This window comes from Miscanthus floridulus, chromosome 6 (genome assembly GCF_019320115.1).
Source record: "Miscanthus floridulus cultivar M001 chromosome 6, ASM1932011v1, whole genome shotgun sequence".
Taxonomy (NCBI): Eukaryota; Viridiplantae; Streptophyta; class Magnoliopsida; order Poales; family Poaceae; genus Miscanthus; species Miscanthus floridulus.
In genome coordinates, this window is record NC_089585.1 from 109,482,133 (window position 1) to 109,489,268 (window position 7,136).

Genomic DNA, 7,136 nt, shown 5'->3' on the forward strand with positions numbered 1-7,136 from the left:
ACACAAGCTAACTAATTACAAAAGCAACTACACAAGCACAATGTATATGAAAGTAATTACAAGCTTGTGTAACGAGGATGCAACCAACAGGAATACAAGGATGACACGATGATTTTTCCTGAGGTTCACGTGCTTGCCAACACGCTAGTCCCTGTTGTGTCGACCGCTCACTTGGTAGTTCGGTAGCTAATTGGCATCACCTGCCAAGCCTGCACTCAGGCACCGCAAGAACCTACCCCAAAAGTGAGGGTAGCTCAATGACACGCTCAACTAGAGTTGCTCTTCGTGGCTCCCGTGAGGCGAGCATAATGCCCCTCACAAAGCTCTTCTCTGGAGCACCGCACAAGCTTCTTGCGGGCTTCGACAGAGACCACCACCAAGCCATCTAGGAGATGGCAACCTCCAAGAGTAGCAAGCACCACTGGCTTGCAACTCGATCACCTAGTGCCACTCGATGCAACCTCATGATGCAATCGCACTAGAATCGCTCTCTCACACAATTAGATGATCACTATCAAACATATGTGAGATGGAGGTCTCCCAAGCACTACCACATAAGCCACCAAGGTTCTAGTGTGCTCAGCTAACAGCCCAAGGCTGAGACTCCATTCTATTTATAGCCCCCATGAAAATAGAGCCATTGTACCCCTTCACTAGGTATAGCTTAGGGTGATCGAATGCTCTAGTCAGATAGACCAGACGCACCTTGCCAACATTCGGTCAACGGATGCATGCCATATGTCGCCTTCGTTCAATCTCAGTCGCTTTATCTCAATGGTCAAGTGATGACCGGACGCAGCATAGTGCCAAGACCGGACGCACCTCTACCGAGTCCGATCGTTTCCAGAGAGGTTCCATTCACGACTGGATGTGTTCAGTTTGATCACGACCGAACGTAGGACTCCTAGCGTCCGGTCACTTCTAGTAAGCTCCTAGAGCTGCTCAACCATGAGTGAACACGTCTAGTCGGTCATGATTGGATGCAGCATCAACGTCCAGTCCTTTCTCCACTTCTTTGTGCCGCCACATCAGTGGGACCGGACACACCCACCCAATGTTCAGGTCAAAAAGTGACCCAGTGTCTAGTCAAAGACTAATGCCTGCGCCTTCACTGCTACCACTGACCGGACATAGGACCCCAACGTCCGATCACTGCATGACCAGCATCTAGTGCACTATGTGAAACCCTGTCTTTTCTATATAGGGCGCTGATGGCACCAGTCGGACTATCCCAAGTGCTAAACACAATGTGCATCACCTTTATGTATGTGTCTTAGCATATTTTCACAAACATTTTCAAGGGTTAGCCAATCAACTTGCCATGCCACTCGATCCTAGCGATGATGCAAAGTTAAATCACTCAAGCCAAGCCTTGTCTTGATCTTCTCCACCTTGATCACATGACTCAATGTCATGTCTCATGTGCAATGAGCTCCTTCATCATCACATGTGTGAGCTTTACAACATCTCCACGCCATTTTCACCTCCATGACATATGTTGCCCACACACATGTACCTGTGGACTAATCACCTATGTATCTCACATTAACATAATTAGTCCACCTAGGGTTGTCACTCAATTACCAAAACCAAACAAGGACCTTTCAACAAGTGACCCTAAGCATGATGCATGGAGTGGTGAAGACCATCGGCCTATCAAATTTCCTCCATGTGCTTCAATCCATATCCATAGCAAGTATCATAGAGTACCCCCCACCAGAGTGCCCCATAATGTGCAGACAACAGTTAAGAAACACACTTGGTTGTCTATAAAATGTCACATCAGTATGCTCGCCCTATTCAGATTCCTTATAGATCCATGTTGAGTTTGCTGATGAGTAGATCTCCACACCTGCACACACAACATTGACATCCACATATTCGATCACATGGAGGTGAGATGAGGCTATTGGATCGAACAGCCGAGCGAGCCTCACCAATAGCATGGTCAACATCATGGGTGCTAGGTGATATATTTTAAACTTCTGGGTCATTGGATTGTAGACAACATAGTAGGTATCCATTAGCCCTAAGGCACCAGCATAGGATGAGGTCATTGCAACAATCTAAGAGGGCTACATTGTCAATGTTGAAGTGCAAGAATTCCAAGGAGCAGGGGCGTACACCACGGACGACACTGGTGAAGTTTTGATTGCTATTCCCATGGTCGTAGAAGAAGCTAGCCACAGTCTAGGGCAGCTTCATATGGTTGTTGGGGTCCAAGATGAGGTTTTTCTAGGACGTGACAGACACATTTGCAATAGAACAAGGAGCGGGCTGGGGAGGTGGCGGAGGATCTTAAAAATGACATCCTCCGTGAAGCTAGCCAGTGTGTTCCTCTTGTTGGAGGCCTCCTCCATTTTATCTATGTGCAGTACTGATGAGAGCTTCCTGAATAATGAGATCACTAAAGAGGAAAAAAATCCAACAAAGATCCATTAGTGAAGTCCACAACTCATACCAAAGTGCAACTTGAACAACAATTAACAATTTTCATGGTACGACCTCATATAAATTTAAAGTAGCACCATATAGATATATATGACTTAAACTAGAGTAGCAGTTAATGGAGTTGTAACCATTACAATTTTAACAGTTAACTGAGCTTCCTCAGTTTATATAAGTAGAATGTCAGTGAACAAGTGGTAGTGATCATCATTGGCATCAGTAGCAACATGTGCAGCTTAAACATTATTGGCCTCAGTGATGTGAATGATGGACACAAGGCATTGATTTGCTTTCGATGCCTTCCTCTTGTTTCAAACCAAATGGATAACTTGGTTGTCAACAAAGAGAAGACATAGAAAGCAAACATATGAGTTGCATCCTAATACATCCAATAGTCATGTAGACGCCATTGGCATAGAAATGTGGCCTCAGATATGTTACAAGTTCAAAATACCATAAGGACTCACCGGTGGCACTGGAGCATACAAAATAGAAATGTGGAATCAAGCAAGCACTGGACAAAAAAATAGTTTAAGGCAGAAGCGAAGGGCCTGTATGTTCGCCTAGACAGATAGGTATAATGAAGCTAGCACTTGACAATTAACAGGCCTAGTTGTGCATAGGTATTTACAGTAGGAACACTGAACATATGCAGAAAACCAAGACACCGGTAGAAAACCAACCAGTGCCACCTCCTAGTTCTTTTCATCAGCATTGGCCGAACTAGATCTACAAAGCTACAACATTTCTTATATACCTCATGTTCAAGCAAGGACCAAAACAGTGAAGCGAACGGGAAAAGGCAAGAAATGAGACCTATGGATCAAATCGGTCGCCTTCTGGCGTGGCACACGATGGACACGAATGCTAATGCCAGTCACGCTCCACTAGGAATACCCATCGCCTAGCCTCCAAAAGGATGCCTGAGCCACCACAACACACTAGGGATCCTCCGTTGCCACCGCCGCCGCAAGTACAGAGCTATGAGTCCAGCTTTCCTACCGCATTCGCTTCACTCTAATATTTTACTGTGCTCATAAGAAAGTCTGATGCGGCACATTTCATCTCATCAGACACTATACAGTACAGAGCTAGTGAGTAAAACTATTGCCTACGGAGTGCACTTGGTCAATTTGTATTAGTTGTAGTAGTAGTCATTAGAGGCTTTGATCTGTGTTGAACCCAACTTATCTTATTTTCGTGTATTTGATAAGATTTGTTGAACTTGCAAGAATCATGCATCAAAGATTATTTTTATTCAAGATTTTTATACTTCACAGGATCACACAAGGTATGGCCATCTAAAATCTTGACTACCCAGACGATGTGCTCCTGCATTCTTATGTAGGCGCGCACGCATGGGTGGCGTCAGCAGCCAGTTACAGTAGGGGACATTGCCTTCTGGCCCATCGCATTGACATGACGGGGCGAAGCCTCACCGCCCACCCATGCAAACATCTTGGTCGTGGGATGGTCGACTTCCCCCAAACTATAGCAGCAAAGACAAGGGGTGAGAGGGAAGGCTATACACCTACTGTCTTCTCTCTCTAGAGCTCCTGAAACTTAATTTGCTAAACATTCATGAGTGCCACTGATCTTTGTTAAAGCCAACTTGTGTCTTCGATAAAAATTGTTGAACTTGAAAGAACCATGTAGTGAGGAGTACATCTGAACAAGTCTCGCCTTGATCTAATGCAAAATAGAGGAGCCAAAGATGTTGACTTTTACTACGAACGCAAGAATGTTCGGTCGCTACGTATTTGATCTCGTAGGACAGTAGTGTCTTAGCAATCAATCTACCCCTCGAATGTCATGACTGCTTGGATTGGAGTGAAATAAGTACAGAAAAGACCTATCACAATCGCACCAGGCATGCAAGTCTTAAGCATGTTATGGTGGTCAAAAGCTCTTTTTCTCGATTCACTTCTTGTGTTGAGCTTTCCTACCGTATTCGCTTCATTCCCATATTTTACTACGCTTGCAAGAAAGTCTGAATGCAGCACATTTGATCTTGTTAGACACTATATAGTATAGAGCTCCTCTGTTAGGCATTACATCGACGTGAGACTTGATCGGATGAATTCCGTTATGCATGTTAACCATACTATAGATCAAAAAGAGAACCAGAAAGAAACTTATAGGCAAAACCAACCAACAGGGGCTAGAAACCAGGCTACCAATTGACTAAAGGACCTTATCTACACCATGCTCAACAGAGTTTAACACACCTAATACAAAGTTCAACAAAAGTAAACACAAACATGCAAATCAGACTTCACAAATCAAAACCTCTATACATTTGAACACGTCTGACATAAAATGCAAGGGAAGATACATAATAAGAAAGAGTAATAACATAAGGAAAGAATAACAATATATACTCCATTCGTACTCCCAACATAAGGAAGATGAGCTTGCTCAGTAATGAGATCACTGAGGAGGAAAATAATCCAACAAAGATCCATCAGTGAAGTCCACAACTCATACCAAAGTGCAACTTTAACAACCATTAACAATTTTCATGGTACGACCTCATCTAAATTTAGAGTAGCACCACATAGATATATATATAACTCAAACTAGAGTAGCAGTTAATGGAGCTATAACCATTATAATTCCAGCTAAATCAAGTCTACCCATCACACTTACAATCAGTACACGAGCTCAGATCTTCTTCCATAGGAGACAGACAAAGATTAAGAGGACTACAATTACAACAGTTTTGAACGGCAAAGAGGGTGGAGCAGTTGTTGGGTTTTAAAGATAGAAGTCCTCATCATGAGCTAAGGCTGGATTTGAGTTGGTTCTTAACTTGAAGGCAGCAATTGCTTCTTCATAGGAGTTGTAGTTTTTATAACAAGCACCACAAAACCTATGAACTTGTCTATGGCAGTCAGGCCAATTGTAGTAAACTCCTGGCTCATGGTCATCGAACACAACATAGTAGGGACGACTCATCTCAAATCTGCACAACCCAAACAGGCTGCCTTAGTTTTTACAAGTAGAATGTCAGTGAACAAGTGTAGTGATCATCATTGGCATCAGTAGCACCATGTGCACCTTAGACATTAATTAGTGGCCTCAATCATGTGAATGATGGACACAAAGCATTGATTTACTTTTAATGTCTTCATCTTGTTTGGAACCAAATGGATAACTTGGTTGCCAACAAGGAGAAGACAAAGAAAGCAAACATATGAGCTGCATCCTAATACATCCAATAGCCATATAGACATCATTGGCATAGAAATGTGGCCTCAGATATATTACAAGTTCATGATACCATAAGGACTCACTGGTGGCACTAAAGCATACGAAACAGAAATATAGAATCAAGCAAGCACTGGACAGAAAAAAATAGTTTAAGGCAGAAGCGAAGGGCCTGTTTGTTTGCCTAGATAGATCTGCAAGTGACACATGCTGGCAGAAAACCAACCGGTGTCACCTCCTAGTTCTTTTCATCATCATTGGCCTAACCAGATCTGAAATGCTACAATGTTTCTTGTATACCTCATATTCAAGCAAGGACCAAAATAGTGAAGCGAACAGGAAAAGGCGAGAAATGAGACCTATGGATCAAATATGTCGCCTCTGGCACGGCACACGATGGACACGGACTGCTAATGCCGTCGTGCTCCACTAGGAATACCCATCGCCTAGCCTCCAAAAGGATGCCTGAGCCACCATAGCACACTGGGGATCCTCCGTCGCCGCCGCCGCCGCCATCGCAAGTCCAACGGGCATAGATTTGTTTAAACTTGCAAGGGATACATCCAATATATAAGTCAACCTGTCCACACAGAGAACATATACTACTATTAGGACTCCAAAGACATGTCAACACAACCAGGCCTCTAGCGCAATGGTGAAGATGGTCTATTCCTTGATCTGGGCCTCGGGTTCGACTCTCAGGTCTCATGGTTTTTTTTGAGTTTGAATTTATTAAACCCCTAGTGGCAACAAGTGACACGCAAGCCATCGGGGCCCACAAGTCGAATGGAGATGAAAAAAGGTCCCACTGGTCGTCGGGTCCCAAAGGTCGGATGGTTCCACAGGTACACGTGACACGCAAGCCATCGGGTCCCACAGGTCGGATGGAGATGGAGAACGGTTCTACAGGTACACGTGACACGTAAGCTGTTGGATCCCATAGGTCGGATGCTGAAGGGTCCCGCAGGTACTCGTCGGATGGAGAAAGGACCGAGCGAAGACTTCTATGACGAATTGCAAGCATCACGGATGAGTAACCGCTGGTCCCACAGGTACACGTCGGATGGAGAAGGGTCCCACGGGTACATGTCGCATAGAGAAAGGATGGAGTGAAGACATTTATGAGGAATTGCAAGTGTCATGGATGAGTAACTACAGTCCCACAGGTACACGTCGGATAGAGAAAGTACAGTGTGGAGATCTATGACGAAGCCGTTCGTTACAGATCAAATATTGTCCGCACAGATATGTAATTAGTTCAATGACGAAGCCCTGGTCGTCGTAGGTTTAAACAAATTTGGCACAGATGAGTCGCGCAAGTGATCTGTGACGAAATCCTATGCTCTTCTATGACGTTTTTATGACGATGCTTGATTCTATCGTAGAAAGGGAGGATTGTAAGATTGTCACCACTGATCTATGACAAAACATAAATATTCATCATAAAAAACAATCTTCTATGATGATTTCAGATTCTT